General features: G+C 39.8%; 1 long non-coding RNA gene across 1 annotated transcript in view; it reads right to left on the minus strand.

Annotated features, from left to right (window-relative positions):
- Positions 1–3,951: 3,951 nt before the first annotated feature.
- The window catches only part of LOC135057666 (uncharacterized), a 63,413-nt gene continuing 49,188 nt past the window's right edge, over positions 3,952–18,176 (minus strand). The window contains exons 2-3 of the long non-coding RNA XR_010244284.1: positions 5,982–6,052; positions 3,952–4,075 (exon numbers count right to left, since the gene is read on the minus strand). This is a non-coding gene — a long non-coding RNA (uncharacterized LOC135057666). The remainder of the gene's footprint in view (positions 4,076–5,981; positions 6,053–18,176) is intronic.

Consider the following 18,176-nt stretch of genomic DNA (forward strand, 5'->3'; position numbering starts at 1 on the left):
CCAATGAGCTCCTATCTGTCATTTTTCAAACACAGCCTGGGACATGGCAGTTAGGACCTGATTGGCTGGTACTTTATCACTCTCCAAGGCGTGATAAATCTGGGCGTTGGTGTTATGTATATGTGGAAACACTTAGTGTTATGTCTACGTGTATAACAGTAGTCACCAAACAGAAATAATTTAAATTTCCTTCCTTCCGGGTTTCCAGGACTGTCTTTACAATGGTTTATAAAGAAGACATCCCATACCTGTATCTTGGTTTGCCTTGTTGCTCTGTGGTCATTCAGAATGTTGGTACAGTTACAGTAACAAAATAATCCTCCAATCTCTTTTTGATCATATTTAAGGAATTGCATGTAGAGTCTTTAAAATCTGTAGCTAGGCAGTCAAGCTAAATAACATGTTCTCTTTTACAGAGTCCATTGATTTGTAGAACTAGGAGCCATGGAATGATCAGATGATTTAAAAAGCAGAGCTGGGTTCTTGTAATTATAATTCAGAGGGAAATCGCTCCTAATGCAAGGATCATCTGTCTGCCTAAGTGAAATTGTACAAGCTTCATTTATGTAACGATTTAAAGATGAACAGAGAAAATCTAAGATCCATTTTACTCACACTGGATATAATTTCCATTGTTGTCTCTCCGGTTGACTTGAAATAAATTTAAATATTGAGTAATGAATGCAATAAAGGCAGGGCCATGACTATTATTCATGGAATTATATCACTTATGGGGTTACGCATCCAGATGAGTCAATTTACTATTATTATAATACTGCGCTGAGAAGCTCGACTGCCTTAATACTCAATTGCTCTAAGCAATGCATATAACGTATCCCCCACCTGCTTGCATAATAACTGCTTAACTGCTTCAGCAAGCACTCAAAAAGCTTGTGGCTGGGGCATATTAGAGCAGTCAATACACAGTACGCTGCACAGAATAATGTACTCAGCTATACATAAAGGGACTATTTTTTTTCTAGTGGCCCAGAGGAAAAAATAAGGGCACTTGCAGTGTGAGATTTACCCCAGTTTAAAAACATATGAGGTAATGCAGGTGTGCATGAATCTGTCACTTGCAATTGGAAAGGCGGGAAGGAGTAGACTCAAGGGTCAAGCAGTGCAAGTTGATGTTCATGTATTGGTGAACAGATACATGATGGTGGTTGTCAGCACTGGTGAATTGCCTGTAATTGACTGATTGCACTCACACCAGTGATGCTAGTACATACTTTTCTTTGTTGCTTTGGTATAAATTATGTAGTTGTGTGCTTGTTTTAACTATTTCTTCTCATATTGAGATTGAGAGTTGTTTATGATGGATTAGAGAGGGTTTTTATTTAAAAGCTTTATTGCTAAAAACCGAATCTCCCTGAACTGTGCAGATCCGAGGCCGATTTGAGGCAGACTCGGTTTTGCGCACCTGCCTCGGATCCGAAAATGAGGCAAAACATCATCATGTCGCTGTCGGATCTCGCGGGTTTTGGATTCTTTATAAGGATCTGCGAGTCACCGCCATTTTCACTCCAGACTTGGAGAGTGTACACAGAGGACGTGTACTGTGTGTGCTCTATGCTGCCTGTTAGAAAAATGGAAGGGGGGCAGGAGAAGGGAGGCAGGAGAGTGTTCCTTTGGTTCTCTCTGTGACTGTGTGTGCTCTCACTGCTCTGGTCTGAAAAAGGGAAGGGGGGAAACAAAGTATTGGGGAGCAGAGGGGTTGTTTTGCAGGAGGAACGGGGGCAGGCAGGAGAGAATTATTGTGGAGCTGAGGGGTTGTTTTGCAGGAGAAAGGGGGACAGCCAGGAGAGAATTATTGTGGAGCAGAGGGGTTGTTTTGCAGGAGAAAGGGGAGCAGGAGAGAATTATTGTGGAGCAGAGGGGTTTTGTTTTGCAGGAGGCAGGAGAGTTCAGTTGATCTGTGGCATTGTGTGTAGGTGTGCTGCTGTGTTAGGGCTCTGCATACAGGTGCATTGCATATAGCATACTGTGGCTGAGTATAGGTCAGGAATCAGGACCAGGTGCTCTCTGTGTATAAGGGGCTGTGTGATTGTGTACAGTCGTGCATCACACTACTGCTTTGTGTGTGATACAGAGAAATAAATATATTTCTAACTGGTGGGTCACTCCGTGACTACTAGTAATAACACTACTGATATATATATTATGTGTGTGATACAGAGAAATAAATATATTTCTAACTGGTGGGTCACTCCGTGACTACTTGTAATGACACTACTGCTATATATCCTATGTGTGTGATACAGAGCAAAAAATATATTTCTATTGGTGCGTCACTCAGTGACTACTAGTAATAACACTACTGCTATATATCTTCTGTGTGTGATCCAGAGCAAAAAATATATTTCTATTTATGCGTCACTCAGTGACGATTACCTGTACTGGGGGAAGAGAGATGCAGATGTACACTCTTAGCACTAAGAACACTGATAATAAAAATAATTTAAATAAACCCTCAAAATTAACATGGAGTATAATTGAAGTTCTTAGCACACATTTGCGCAAATATGCGGGCCCATGTACTGCGGCCAGGTGACTTCATCACATGGGTCCCTAACATCCCTAATACTATCACATTCTATAAATTTATACAGGACTTACCTCTAAATAGGGCCTTATCAATGTGTGATCTGAAATGCAGGAACCCAGAATTAAAATACCTGAGGGTGAATGGGAGAAGTGCCAATCCAGAGGAAGGAAGCCTTGCCTTCCAGTGTACAATATATACACAAATATAGTGGAAAAAAGGGGGGAACCTGGATTGCACATCCTATTACTAAAGATATCAAGAGGTGCTATCATGCTGAGGCTTCTAATACTATGCTGGGGGAAGAGAGATGCAGATGCACACTCTTAGCACTAAGAACACTGATAATAAAAATTATTTAAATAAACCCTCACAATTAACATGGAGTATAATTGAAGTTCTTAGCACATATTTGCGCAAATATGCGGGCCCATGTACCGCGGCTAGGTACACTACTGCTATCTATCCTCTGTGTGTGATCCAAAGCAAAAAATATATTTCTATTTGTGCGTCACTCTGACTACTAGTAGTACAGTGGTTGTCATATACTACTGCTATATATCCTCTGTGAGTGAGCCAAGGCAAAAAATATATTTCTATTATGTATTAGAAAGGGGTGTTCTGTCTGCTCTATCTGAAAGGGGTGACCTGTTCATTCATCCAGGGGTTCCGCCCCAGTGTAAAATTAAAATAATAAAAGCTAAAAACAAAAAGCCTATAATTATAATTATAAAAAAATTATATCTATTTTTCTGTTTGTGCTGTACCCCAGTATACTATACAATTTTTATTTTATTTTAATAAGTACTGTGACACTGCCAGTCAGACCGCAGTATATTATTTCCTACTCCATAAAAGCATTGTGTGACACTGTCGGTGTAGTCAACCAGTGTGTAATTATTATATATATTTCCGACTCATTTGTGCGACACTGTAACCGCTGGTGTGTTATAGGAAAAATACTTCTTCATATTTTTGACTCATTGATGCGACACTGTAACTGCAGTGTGTGATATAAAAAATAATATATATATTTTGATTTAAATTAATATTTTTTGCTGTGTCATCCCAGTATACATCCAGGGACTGCAGCTGCTCCATCCATCTAGGGGTGTTCTGTCAGTCCACCCAAAATAAAAAACATTTATTAAATTTTTTTATATTTTGTGCTGTATCTTCCTAGAATACATCCAAGCGTGCTCCGTCCATTTCAGGGTGTGGTGTCTGTAGATCATATTTTTATTATAACTTATTGTCCTGTTTACATAAGTCTTTCCATCACCACATTGTAATTAATTCAAATGAATATTATTAATAATAATAATTATAAATTAGATACATTTAAATTAAGTTAATATAAATTAAATTAAAATAAATTGAAATTAAAATAAATAAAATATTGTCTTTTTGTCTGAAATCTTGAGCCTTGCCTAATGCGCCATTTTTTAAATACATTCTTTTTTAAAATATTTTGTCCTCCCAGTTGTTGCTGCTCCGACCAGCTTCCTCGGTGCAACCTTTTGGCCTAAACTGGATAAAAACAATATTGTGAGCTGTGAGGTGTTCAGAATAGTCAGTAAATTAGTGGAAATTAATGTTATTGAGGTTAATAATACTGTAGGAACAAAAACACACCCAAATTCTGTTATTTTAGCTGTTTTGATGATTTTTTAAAAAGAAATCTAGATCCAAAACCAATACCAAAACCCGCAAGGGTGGTTTTGGTAAAAACAATCCAGATCCAAAACAAGAAGGAGATCCAGATCCAAAACCAAAGCACAAAACATGAAAAAGGGCCTGGTGCACACCCCTACCTAATAGTAGATATCACAAGCACAATAAATGGTTGAAAATATGGGTGTAAGTCTATGGGACTGGTGTCACATTTGCAACAGTTGCAACGTCACACATAGAATACCAGCTCCAGTCTTAAAGGGGACTCCCAACCAGTCAGTGGTAAATTGGGCAACCTGTTCCTGTCTATTGTCAGAGCTGCTTGCAGAGCATTTAGGGGTCTATTTTCTAAGCCTTGTGTGGACATAAAGTGGATGGAGATAAAGTACCAGCTAATCAGCTCCTAACTGCCATGTCACAGGCTGGGTTTGAAAAATAAGTGTTACGAGCTCATTGGCTGGTACTTTATCTCCGTCAACTTTATTTCCACACAAGGCTTAGTAAATAGACCCCTTAGTCTGGTGAGATAATGTAATCCTTTACTCACAAAGCTAAGAGTGTTTCATCCAGATGGACATTTGAATATCGCAAGAATCCTGTAGCAGCAAAGGTGAGTGGTCTGCCTAATCTCTGTTCCACTCTGATGTTTGAACTTATATCTTCTGTGCCCAATACTTAAATTTTTCATTAAATCCTCCGATAATGGCATTAGAAGTCTTAGAAAGACTTGTTATGTGGCACAGGGAAAGTCTACTCAATTAAATAGCCTTTTTCCCCGCTCCTAAAAGTCAGGGTATCAAGAGAAGAAACCCATTGATTTCATGTAAACTGCTGAATCAATGGGTTTTTCCTGCGCATGAACCCGTGATTTTGCAGTTTTTATGCAGACTTTAACTCGCAGCTCATAGAGCTGTGAGGTTCTGTCCGACATCAGTATTGTAGTTCTTGTTTCCAAGCCACAGTATCCAATTAATCATTATCCATTATTCTTGCAGTCGTGTCTTCAAGCCACAGTTAATCATTATCTAGTCTACAGCAGTTCGTGTTTTTAAATTTAATCTAATCCAGCTTCAGTCTTCAGCAGTTCGAGTTTTCAGGTTTTGCTCATTCCAGTTCCAGTCTTCAGCATTCTAAGTGTTACTTCATCCATCCTCCTTGCTTCCCTTCTCCTGAAGTCAGACATCACTAGGATGCTATTTTTATTGTATGCTGGAAACTGGGATGCTCTTTGTATTCTATAGAGGTCATTAGGATGCTCTCTGTATTACATAGTGGTCGCTATGTTGCTTTACACATTGTATGGCAGTCACTGGACTGCTTTCTATAATGTATGGCAGTCACTGGGATGCTCATTGAATTGTATGATAACTGAAATGCTCTCTCTATTGGATGGTGTTCCTTGGAATAATCTCTGTATTGTATGGCAGTCATTGAGATACTTTCTGTATGGTATAGTGACCAATAGCATGCTCTGTGTGGTGATCACTGTGATGCTTTCTGTGTTGTATTGCAGTCATGGGGATGCTCTCTATATTTTATGCACTCACTTAAATATTCTCTGTATTGTAAAGAGCCACTAAGATGCTCTGTGCATTGTGTGGCAGTCAAGAGGATGCTGTCTGTATTTATGGTGGTCACTGGGTTGGTTTGTATATTAAAATCAAGCATGGGGGTGATCCTTGTATTGTATGATGACGACTGGGGTACTCTTTGTATCATATCGCTTAGAAGCTCTCTGTATGGTATAACTGGATGCACTCACCAGTGATGTCACTCCCATGATCTCCCGTTGGTTGCTATGTCAAACGTGAGGCACCCTCCGGAGTCAGGACACTGTAACAGGAAGAGTTTGTGATAGACAAGCATCACAGTAAAAGTAAAAAATCAGCAGCATTCATAACAATGATGTATATAAATAGAGAATGATAACAAGAAATATGTTAATATTAACAGTCATATAGGCAAATAGGAGACTAAGGGGGACATTTACTAAGCAGTGATAAGAGCGGAGAAGTGGCCCAGTGGAGAAGTTGCCCATGGCAACCAATCAGCTCTTAAGTAACATCTATAATTTGCATACTATAAAATTATACAGAGCTGCTGATTGGTTGATGGAGCAACTTCTCTACTGGCTCACTTCTCCGCTCTTTTCACTGCTTAGTAAATGTCCCCCTTAAGGACATAAATAGTTTCAGTCATGCTTATGCCAATATATGGACTCAGCTCTCTCTTCCATAAATGGGAACCTGGTCTCTGGTGCTGTCGATTGGTGTGGTGATGGGGGTATGCAGGATTATAAAGTAAGCCTGGTTTATTTGCTCTTGTTCTTCCTGATGATGGGGTACAGTTGACCCCAAAACGTCAAAATGGAATAACATTTGCTTGTTTAATATATGCTGCAGTCCTTCCTGGGGTGTTTTCCAAGGCTTTTACTCTCCTGGGACTTCGTACATATAAATTAGCTTTTGCCCATGGCTTCACTCATGTGGATGTCGTGCAATCTGATATTGTGATGTGTTTTTTTATGTTGTACACAAAATGTATTTGTAAACAATATTTGCAGATTTCCTTCTGGGAGTAACACAAAAAGATGCTTGGGTCTACTAACTCGTGATCAACTCACAGAAAACTGCCCACGGGAGATACAGCTGGTCCAAAGATCTACGCTTGCAGCCCTGAGCGTTTGCCTCTACAACTTGTTGATCGTCATAGCGCAGCAGATGCTTGCAGGAAAATGCAAGCACTTAAATTGAAAAGGGAAATTGATGGGGATAAGGGATAAAAGAGGTATAAACACAGTCTCACCGGCACCAAATCCTATTAGAATCTCTGTCTCAATAAGGTTCCTCTGCAGAGCAGTCATTTTTAGTTGGGTATTGTTGATTAACATTGGCGGAGTTCAGCAGAAGCATGATCAGGACGCCAACATTCAGTGTGACGAGTGTCAAGTGCCTGTTTTTTTCCTTTATTACTCTTCTCCCTGATGTCACATAGAGATCATAAATATCTCAGTTTTTTTCTATGGGGCATATTCATCATGAAAAAATTGTGCAATGAGAATTGTTAGTTTTCAATTCTCTTTGTACTCTCTCACATTTGCCCCATGAGAAAATAATAACTTCCGAAAAACTGGTCTTTTTGAGAAGACCGTTTTTTTTAAAGTGATAATTTTTTACTCTGGCTGCCGGGGTGACCGGCTACAGAAAGGGTCACTGCAGCCTCGCCACTTCTGCCTAAACTCCCTCCCTCGGCATGCATCTTACTGTCAGGATACCTGACTGCTGAAAGTCACAGCTGCAGTCACAGCACCCTAAACACCGCCATGCCCCCCTCTTCCGGGGTGACCGGCTACAGAAAGGGTCACTACAGCCTCGACACTTCCGCCAACCCCCATCCCCCGGCATGCATCTTATTATCAGGATGCCTGGCTGCTGAAAGTCACAGCTGGAGTCGCGGCACCCTAAACACCGCCATGACACCTCACAGTGCATCGCATTGTCGGGGCTGCCGGTCTGGTGAAGTAGTGTGCAGCTGCAGCCCTCCCGTCAGCCCCGCCAGTGTGCACTATCATATTGCGGGGCTGCCAGGCTGCTAAAGTAAAACTGTGCAGCCGTGCACCCCACACCCCATGCATCCCCCCACCGTGGCATGTGTGTGGCTGGCCGGGGCTGGCCCTGCAGCGGACTTCTTAGTTCATAAGCAGTACCTGGAAGTATATTTTTCCAATAAAATGTCAATGTACTGACGCAACCTTTATGTTTTTATATGTATATATATCACAGTTAGTAAAGTCCTATTGTGCGCAGTACAAATCCAGAAGGCATTCTTTTCAAAGTGCAGCTCCCGTTGCCAGGCTTTTCCCAAAAGGCATATCTGTTAGTATGAGGAAAGAAAGCAGGGGGCGGACAATAGTGAAGTATGTCTTTAAAAGCACAAACTATAATAATAGGGTATTGTGATATAAAGATATATCACAAAGAATGCTCAGACATAAATTAACCATTCCGTTCTATCGCATAAGCAGGCACCTTCTGCATTGCAAACCTCAGTTCCGGACCTGTGACGTCACTGCATCAGTGTCTGCGCCAGGACTTCATCAGTGGGTATCAAGGGCAAATGCAGGATTTGTAAGGGGGGTTTCCAGATATGCAAATTGATTACCTCGTCAGGAGTTTTATCTTGGTTTGAACCTCCCCATTAACCAGACCTAGTGCCAGGTCACCGCTCATGAGCTTGCTTCTTTGGACCTGCCGGCAGATCTATCCATCAGACAGTGGCTCTTTGCCTTGGAAGGGACATGAACATATATATATATATATATATATATATATATATATATAGACAAGGTATCCTTCCCCACCTGTGGCTCAGGTGTTTTGCGGCAAAGGAACAGGCGGCACTCCAAGGACTTGTGTAAAACAAAATGCAGGTATCTTACAACGTTTCAAGACATGGCAGCTTTTTCATCAGGCAAGTAAACCCTTAAGTTTAAGTGTATAAGTCCAGCAGTACTGCCATTTAAGTCTAGCGGTACTGCCGTATAAGTCCAGGGGTGCTGCCGTATAAGTCCAGTGCTGTATATTATTTACTCCAAATAAAGGGGTTATTAATATTGAATCCAAATAATTTTTACAGGGTTTGCCCTGTGTGGTGTAGGGGTATGCTCTCCTTTGCTGCATATTGTTATATAACGCCAGAAAAATAATGAAGAACAAAAATTTGGAGGATAAAACAGGGAAAGATTAAGAACCGCTTCCTCCTAGTGCTGAAGCTGCTGCCACTAGTCATGACATAGACAATGAAATGCCATCAACGTCGTCTGCCAAGGCCAATGCCCAATGTGATAGTAGAGGGCATGTAAAATCCAAAGTTCAGTAAAATTACCCAAAAATAAATTTAAATGGTCTGAGGAGAAACATAAACTTGCCAATGTGCCATTTATGACAGAGAGTGGCAAGGAACAGCTAAGGCCCTGGCTTATGTTCATGACTAGTGGTTCAGATTTACATAACGATGGATGCCCTCATCCGCACGCTAGAAAAATAAAAAGAGTTAAGCTGGCAAAAGCACAGCAAAGAACTGTGCATTCTAAGATGGTATCACAAATCCCCAAGGAGAGTCCAAGTGTGTCGGCTCCTTCCACCATTTGCATGCCCTCTGCAAGTGCTGGAAGGAGCACCCACAGTCCAGTTTCTGATATTCAAATTGAAGGTGCCACTGTTAAAGTACACCAGAATGAGGACATGGGTGTTGTTGAGGCTTGATATAGCTTCCGGGACTCAAAGCGAGGCTTGGATTCCTTGACAGTAACAACTAGTCCTACATGAAAGTGAGGCTTGATATGATGGGACAAAATGGCCACCGGAGTCTATTTAAGATGCATGATGAAAGTGAGGCTTGGAACGCACGATGGAGTGCGCATGCGCGGATTGTCGCGGGAAATACAAATTATGGTGGTTATATAAACGGATTCCATTGAATACAGTCACTCGAACTGAGGAAGCCGCTGAGTGTGTTGGGAAGGCGGAGAAACGCGTTTTTGAAGTGAATATACCAGTGACGTTCATCTCCTGCCTATTGACGCGATTACCAGCTTGTGGTCAACGTATTAACCAGTGTACCTGCAATAACGGTGAGCAACCAGCAGAGGGAACCGGAGCACTGTGGACAGTCCCCATTAATATCTACTCCAGATATTCTGCAGCAAACGGATGAGCACCAGCAGAGGGGGTTTAAAAGTGGGATTGTTTCAACAAATCAAAGTTTGGAGGCGACGTTAAGGTTAACAACGCATGGTAATTACCTATTCAACAAATGTGTGCACACATGTTCATTTGGAACACTGACGAATTGAGGACACATGAACACATTAAGTATCTGGAATAACTATTTCTAGTTAGTTCATTATAAAATCAGTGGACATTTCTAGATATCAGGGTCCAAGCCTCTGAATTTTAGTGAATTCTAGATAGCTATATCAGTCTTGTATGTATATTTCATAAACACATTATGGATTGTTTTAGTTTTTATGCTGCAGCATTGTATGTTAATAAATGAATTTACATTTTTAATGTGAATATTTTTAGTTGTCTCCTTTAATTGATGTGGTCAGCGCTCCTTTTTATCTACAGGGGGTTATATCCCTGCAGTTAGTGTTGTTTTTGTCTGATATAAGGAATGCAATTATCCTTATAATTAGGAGCAGCAGATCACACCATTATTTAATCTCCATCCTTGGTAGGAACCAGCGCCTGAGGGTGTATACACTTGTCCATACACCCACGAGTGTGTGGACAGTGGTATATACGCTTAGTGTGGGATTTAGTGAATTGCTTTAATTAATTGCATCTCGGGCAGCAGGTAACATAAGGTATTTTTGATCATGGCAGCTCTTAAATGTGTAGCTGAACGATTGGAAAGACGTAATGTGTATTTAAAAGGGTCAGATGAAATGCAAACCATGGAGAGGGATGAAAACTCAGAGGATATGCATGGTTTATTCAATAAACTGGAAAATGTATGTGTAGAGGAAACAAGGCATTGGTGGGACCAGGTATCATTACAGAAATACCTGGACCAAGGTTTAATTCCTAGAGGACTCAGGATTCTTAAAACCTCCACCTTTAAAGAGGACAAACAGTTTTCAGAGGAATGGAACATGATATTAGATAACTGCTCCATAAACCTCATGAAACTGCTTGTCAGATTCAGGGAGGGTAAAGTGAATGTGATACAAAAAGAAATCGATAAAACTCAAGATTTACTGAAATCATTTTCTGGGGATAAGGGATTCAGTGAGAAAGATCTTAAAGTCAATCGTAAGGTGGAGGATTTTGAAAAATCCTTAGTCTTCAGGAAAAACAGTAAATTAAATCGGGATAAATTGGATTATCAAAAAGGAGAGGTACATACATACAATAGAAGGAGGGAAAATTTTGACAATTATAAATCCTCTCAGAAGGAGGTGGGAATGATGAGAAGGGATATCCAGAACTTTCATTATAGGTCACGTTATTTCAAGGGACCAAGAACCCTGGTAGAATCTTGAGGACTGGGGAGATATAGAAATCAGGACGAGGAGAATTGTGAACCGATTGCCACAAGGAATAGGTATGATATACTATAACAACAAAATAGTACGAGGTCTCCAGCCTCATATCCCAAATGGAGTAGAAGAGATTCAGGGAGAGATGAGTGGGTAGATGTGGGAGGTAGAAATAGACCATTATCCAATATCCATGGTGGTACGAATAATTTTTTGGAGGACAGTCACAGATTTCAAAATCGTCCCCCACAGAAAATACGAAGGAACAGGGTGGTCGGGAAAAAGACAAAGAGAACAAGAGCCAGAGGAAAGAGAGGGAGAAAGTTTAGGTCAAGGGAAAAGTATGAAACTGAAGTGAGGGGAAAAGGGGTGTTCAATTTATCCTCTAATGAGCTAAATACGGACCAATTGAGATTGTTGGAGAAAGGTTTAAATTTTGCCCCCGCTCAAAAACCCAACTTATTCGAATTGTTCATTGACCTCAATAGATATACCAGGACCGAGTAGAAAGTGATATTTCGCGATAAAAAAATATGAAAAAGAAAGGTAATGAAGGTATCCCCATTATATTGGATCAGGATGATCAAGTAATGTTAGACATATTGGAATCTTTGGCAGGTGAATCAACGAAAAATCCGAATGAGGATGACTGCATTAAAATATTTAATGTAACACGTGATGTAAATGAAACTACTAAGTTTAAAAACAAGTCGGAGTTCTACCCTTTGGCTTATAGGGGGCCCTATATTGAGAGCTTCTATAAATCAACATTAGAGCATTTTAGGGTGATGTGTCATAAAACTGATAAATAATCATTAAAGGATAATTTAAGTACACAGGAATGAACAGCCCTGAAAATGCTAAAAGGGGATGCCTCCTTGACCATTAAACAGGCTGACAAGGGCGGTGGGATTGTGGTAATGGATACAGTGATGTATTTGGCAGAGGCAAATAGACAACTAGGTGATACCCTCCTGTATTCTAGAATGACCCACAATCCCACCGCCCAGTTTCAGAAAGAACTTAAAATTCTGTTAAATAAAGCATTGAGCTTGGGCGCTATATCCAGAGAAACACAAGGTTTTTTGTTTTGTGATAATACAGTGTTTCCCACATATTACTGTCTACCTAAGGTGCACAAGACACTAATAAATCCACCGGGGACACCCATTATTGCGGGGATGGAGTCACTGACGAGTAACTTGTCGTTTTTCATAGACAGTTTTTTACAGGGTTATGCTAAAGAATTAAAATCACATATTAAGGACACCACACATTTTTTAAATTTGATTAAAACTATTAAATGGCAGTCAAATTATTGTTTTATTACATGTAATGTAGAATCACTTTATTCTAACATCGACCACCAATTGGGGATTGAAGCAGTGGAATTTTATTTGTTAAGAGATTCCAATATAGGGGAGGAACTTAGATGGTTAACTTTGGAAGGTATTAGATTTATCCTTCAACATAATTATTTTATTTTCGATAAACGGTATTATTTGCAGAATAGGGCGACGGCCATGGGGACCAGGTTCGCTCCGAGTTTCGCCAACCTTTTCATGGGGCGGTTCGAGGAACAGCATGTCTGGGGCAGCGATCTCGGGGCGAGCCTTGTCCTCTATGGCCGTTTCATAGATGATTTGTTTTTCATTTGGGAGGGGAGCACTCAATCAGCAGAGTCATTTGTTGCTAGTTTAAACTGTAATCAATTTGGTTTAAAATATACGGGGTACTGCCACCACACACAGGTAACTTTTCTGGATATAGCGCTCAAGATAGAAAATGGGAGTATAGTAACTAGTACTTTTGTTAAGGAAGTGGATCAGAATCGATATTTACATTATAAGAGTAGCCACTTACAACGGTGGACAGATAATATACCCAAGGGCCAGTTCCTTCGGGTTAAAAGGAACTGTTCTACTAACGAAGGGGCGAGAGAACAGATGGAATCTTTGTATGGGGCATTCATTACTCAGGGTTATCTGAAATCTGTATTGGATCAGGCCTTAAGAGAAGTGGATAATTTGGAGAGGGACTCCCTACTAGATACCACTAGAACCAACTCTAGGAAGAAAAATGAAAAGATGACGGACAGAACAACTATGTTTGTAACAAAATATAATACTAGTGCATACGAGATCAAGAAGATTATTAAAAAGAATTCCTCGATCTTAAAGTTAGATGAAATGCTGAATTCTAATATAAAAATTAGTGAACAGGTAATATTTCGAAAATCTAATAGCTTGAAGTCTGCATTAGCACCTAGTTTCTTTAGTAGATCATGTGATAAATCTGGATTCTCTGAGGCTCAAGGGGGACAAATGAATACATGGTTACCCAAACCACCAATAGGGTTCCATAAATGTGGAAGAACTAACTGTGTAACATGTAAACATACAAAAAAGAAGATAACACAATTCTCCTCTTTTGTATCAGGAGAAAAATTTATATAAAAAGTTTTCTAAATTGTAAATCCACATATGTTATTTATGTTCTGCAGTGTGGATGTGAAGCACAATACGTGGGACGTACCACCCGGGCGCTCCACGTTAGATTCATGGAACATAAGCGACAGATAGATAAAAGAGCAGGCAATAATTATCTGTATCATCATATTTTGGAAAGGGGAGAGGGTAAAAGTGAAAATATAACAATCATGGCCATTGAACAAGTGGCGATAACAAATAGGGGGGGATAGGTTTAGAAGGCTATGTAAGAAAGAGGCCTTTTGGATATTTAATCTGAAAACTTTGATCCCCCAGGGACTCAATGACACAGTAGAATGAATCAAAATTTAAAGAAGGAAAGATCACCTTGGAGTATCTATATATACATTAGGGATAAAGTATAGTTCCTTATGTTGTCGAGAGATGGAGACTATGGAGTTTTGTTTTTTTATGTTTGGGGATATGATGGGAGTGTAGTTATGGAGATAAGTTATAATATGGAGATATGGGACACTACATCTACCTCTTCCCCTCCTAAGTCTGGATGCATATGGTATATTTTAAAGTCATTAGCTTTTTAAGGGTGGGAATATGAATTCCTTATGTATACATATGTTGGTTTATGATTAAGTATTAGGATGTATGGAAGAATAGACTGATATATAGATATATATAAAATATATATATTTTTAAGACTGCGTGTTGAAAGTAGGTTTGGAATAATGAAGCAAGTAACTAGGGAAATCATTGGGATTGAAACGAGGCTTGGATCCGTTATTATTAACACTTAATCAGGGATAAATAAGAGAGGCTTGATATAGCTTCCGGGACTCAAAGCGAGGCTTGGATTCCTTGACAGTAACAACTAGTCCTACATGAAAGTGAGGCTTGATATGATGGGACAAAATGGCCACCAGAGTCTATTTAAGATGCATGATGAAAGTGAGGCTTGGAACGCACGATGGAGTGCGCATGCGCGGATTGTCGCAGGAAATACAAATTATGGTGGTTATATAAATGGAGTCCATTGAATATATTCACTCGAACTGAGGAAGCCGCTGAGTGTGTTGGGAAGGCGGAGAAACGTGTTTTCGAACTGACTATACCAGTGACATTCATCTCTTGCCTATTGACGCGATTACCAGCTTGTGGTCAGCGTATTAACCAGTGTACCTGCAATAACGGTGAGCAACCACAGCAGAGGGAACCGGAGCACTGTGGACAGTCCCCATTAATATCTACTCCAGATATTCTGCAGCAAACGATGAGCACCAGCAGAGGGGGTTTAAAAGTGGGATTGTTTCAACAAATCAAAGTTTGGAGGTGACGTTAAGGCTAACAACGCATGGTAATTACCTATTCAACAAATGTGTGCACACATGTTCATTTGGAACACTGACGAATTGAGGACACATGAACACATTAAGTGTCTGGAATAACTATTCCTAGTTAGTTCATTATAAAATCAGTGGACATTTCTAGATATCAGGGTCCAAGCCTCTGAATTTTAGTGAATTCTAGATAGCTATATCAGTCTTATATGTATATTTCATAAACACATATTATGGATTGTTTTAGTTTTTATGCTGCAGCATTGTATGTTAATAAATGAATTTACATTTTTAATGTGAATATTTTTAGTTGTCTCCTTTAATTGATGTGGTCAGCGCTCCTTTTTATCTATAGGGGGTTATATCCCTGCAATTAGTGTTGTTTTTGTCTGATATAAGGAATGCAATTATCCTTATAATTAGGAGCAGAAGATCACACCATTATTTAATCTCCATCCTTGGTAGGTACCAGCGCCTGAGGGTGTATACACTTGTCCATACACCCACGAGTGTGTGGACAGTGGTATATACGCTTAGTGTGTCACATGAGGATGGAAGCACTCATCCTCTCGCTAGAAAACTGCAGTGCCACTCCTAGATGGGCCAGGTGTTTGTGTCGGCCACTTGGGTCACTTAGCTTAGTCACACAGCTACCTCATTGCGCCTCTTTTTTTCTTTGCTTCATGTGCTGTTTGGGGACTATTTTTTTTGAAGTGCCATCCTGTCTGACACTGCAGTGCCACTCCTAGATGGGCCAGTTGTTTGTGTCGGCCACTTGGGTCGCTTAGCTTAGTCACACAGCTACCTCATTGCGCCTCTTTTTTTCTTTGCATCATGTGCTGTTTGGGGACTATTTTTTTGAAATGCCATCCTGTCTGACACTGCAGTGCCACTCCTAGATGGGCCAGGTGTTTGTGTCGGCCACTTGGGTCGCTTAGCTTAGTCACACAGCTACCTCATTGCGCCTCTTTTTTTCTTTGCATCATGTGCTGTTTGGGGACTATTTTTTTGAAATGCCATCCTGTCTGACACTGCAGTGCCACTCCTAGATGGGCCAGGTGTTTGTGTCGGCCACTTGGGTTGCTTAGCTTAGTCATCCAGCGACCTCGGTGCAAATTTTAGGACTAAAAATAATATTGTGAGGTGTGATGTGTTCAGAATTGACTGGAAATTAGTGGAAATTATGGTTATTGAGGTTAATAATACTATGGGATCAAAATGACCCCCAAATTCTATGATTTAAGCTGTTTTTGAGGGGTTTTTGTAAAAAAAAACACCCGAATCCAAAACACACCCGAATCCGACAAAAAAATTTCAGGGAGGTTTTGCCAAAATGCGTCCGAATCCAAAACACGGCCGCGGAACCGAATGCAAAACCAAAACACAAAACCCGAAAAATGTCCGGTGCACATCACTAGTATCATCACACCTCCCAAGAGGATGGGAGGCAAAAAACACAAGGATCCAAATGCAACCCCTGTAACAGGTTAAAACAGACTTCCCCGGATTGTCAACACAAAAGCCAACAATACTCAGCTACTCGAGGCCCACAACCATCCACCGCCGATCCATATGTAAGCAGCAATGTAAACCAGGTCCAACACCTAAACGTCTACATTATTAAGATATGCAAAAAAGGATAAGAAACAGGGATCAGTTTCTCTTGGTGCACTCACTCCCATTCATACAAATGTTATTGTTAATATTATATCTGTATTGTTGAATTTTTTAACATTCAATTTAATAGTACATTTCCAATACCCTTATGGAATAGGTATGCTTTATTGGTATCCCAGATGAAGTATTATTGTGACCTATACATGAGGTCACAAAAGGCGAAATATAAAAACAGTGAAAAGATAATTAGACGTGATATAGGAAAAGTGGACAAAAAAAAGGAGAGTTTTATTTTGTCCTAGTGAAAAATAATAAAAAGATATTAAAAACAAAGCTGTGTGCCGTCTGTTATTTCTTGAATATAAAGATTAGGCTGTGGGTTATATTCCACTTCTCTATCACTTAGAACAAGATATTTATGATATATATTGTATATTCATAATAAATTATGACCATATCAATGTTCTGTTCTCTGACTGACCTGTGCAACCTGCTCAAATGGTATTGTGTAATTTCTGCTCTATTTGAACTTGAGCATTATTGTGTAATGTGTTACTTTATAAGGAAAATAATTCCCCAACCTTAGTACCGTATCTGTACTGTTGTTCTATTAAATGTTGCAATCGTGTTGAGTAGAATAGTATAGATACAAATGTTGCTTAAATAAACAGGGTATTCCTTATGTTGTACATATATCGCTATACCATTGGAGACATGCAGTTTTTCAATGTAAATTCCCCAGAGAAAATATTTGTGGCACTTTGTGCTCATATAATACAAATCTATGAATATATAATAAGTAGCCAAACGATTCTCAGTTATACTGCAATAAATAGTTCTATGATAACCCTTTATTGTGTACACAAAAGTACAGTAATATTCTCTATTCTGTAAGGCCTTTCATGGATATACAGATACGTGTGATGTTGTTCAAATGTAATAGGTCCCCTTTTGTCTGATAGAGTTTATGCACATTAATAATGTGTGAACTGTTGGGAGAGGGCCAATTATAGTGTTTTTAGAGGCACATCTCTTCACTAAATTAATTGTGCATTCCTTAATCGCCAATAAGGCAGTGTGTGCGATCTCAATTAATGTATTGTTTAAATGTATCTTTCTAATTTCTCGAATGATACAGGTTTTAGAGTAATACGCTATAAACGTGATGCACTATTACTAATACAGTGCTCCATACAGCTCATGCCTCCGTCGGCTACCTGATAATAAGGAGGCTATTATACTGAGAAGTTGCTATCATAAGTAGGTATATACATGAATAAGCGTATAGACAGCACTAGCATGTACTACGCTGTGCTATTACATGGCACTTGCACAACTCTTTGTCTGTGCTATCGAGTGTCATATAAGTCCCACAGGACAGCAAGTGCTGTCTGTGATGTGTGCTCCAGAGATCTCACAATGCCGTATTGCCTATGGCCGGACACCCGTATTTACATTTAATACATCATCACAATAAGATAAGTTGCCAGGTATCACAGTGGATTAGTAATTCC

This window comes from Pseudophryne corroboree, chromosome 3 (genome assembly GCF_028390025.1).
Source record: "Pseudophryne corroboree isolate aPseCor3 chromosome 3, aPseCor3.hap2, whole genome shotgun sequence".
Taxonomy (NCBI): domain Eukaryota; kingdom Metazoa; phylum Chordata; class Amphibia; order Anura; family Myobatrachidae; genus Pseudophryne; species Pseudophryne corroboree.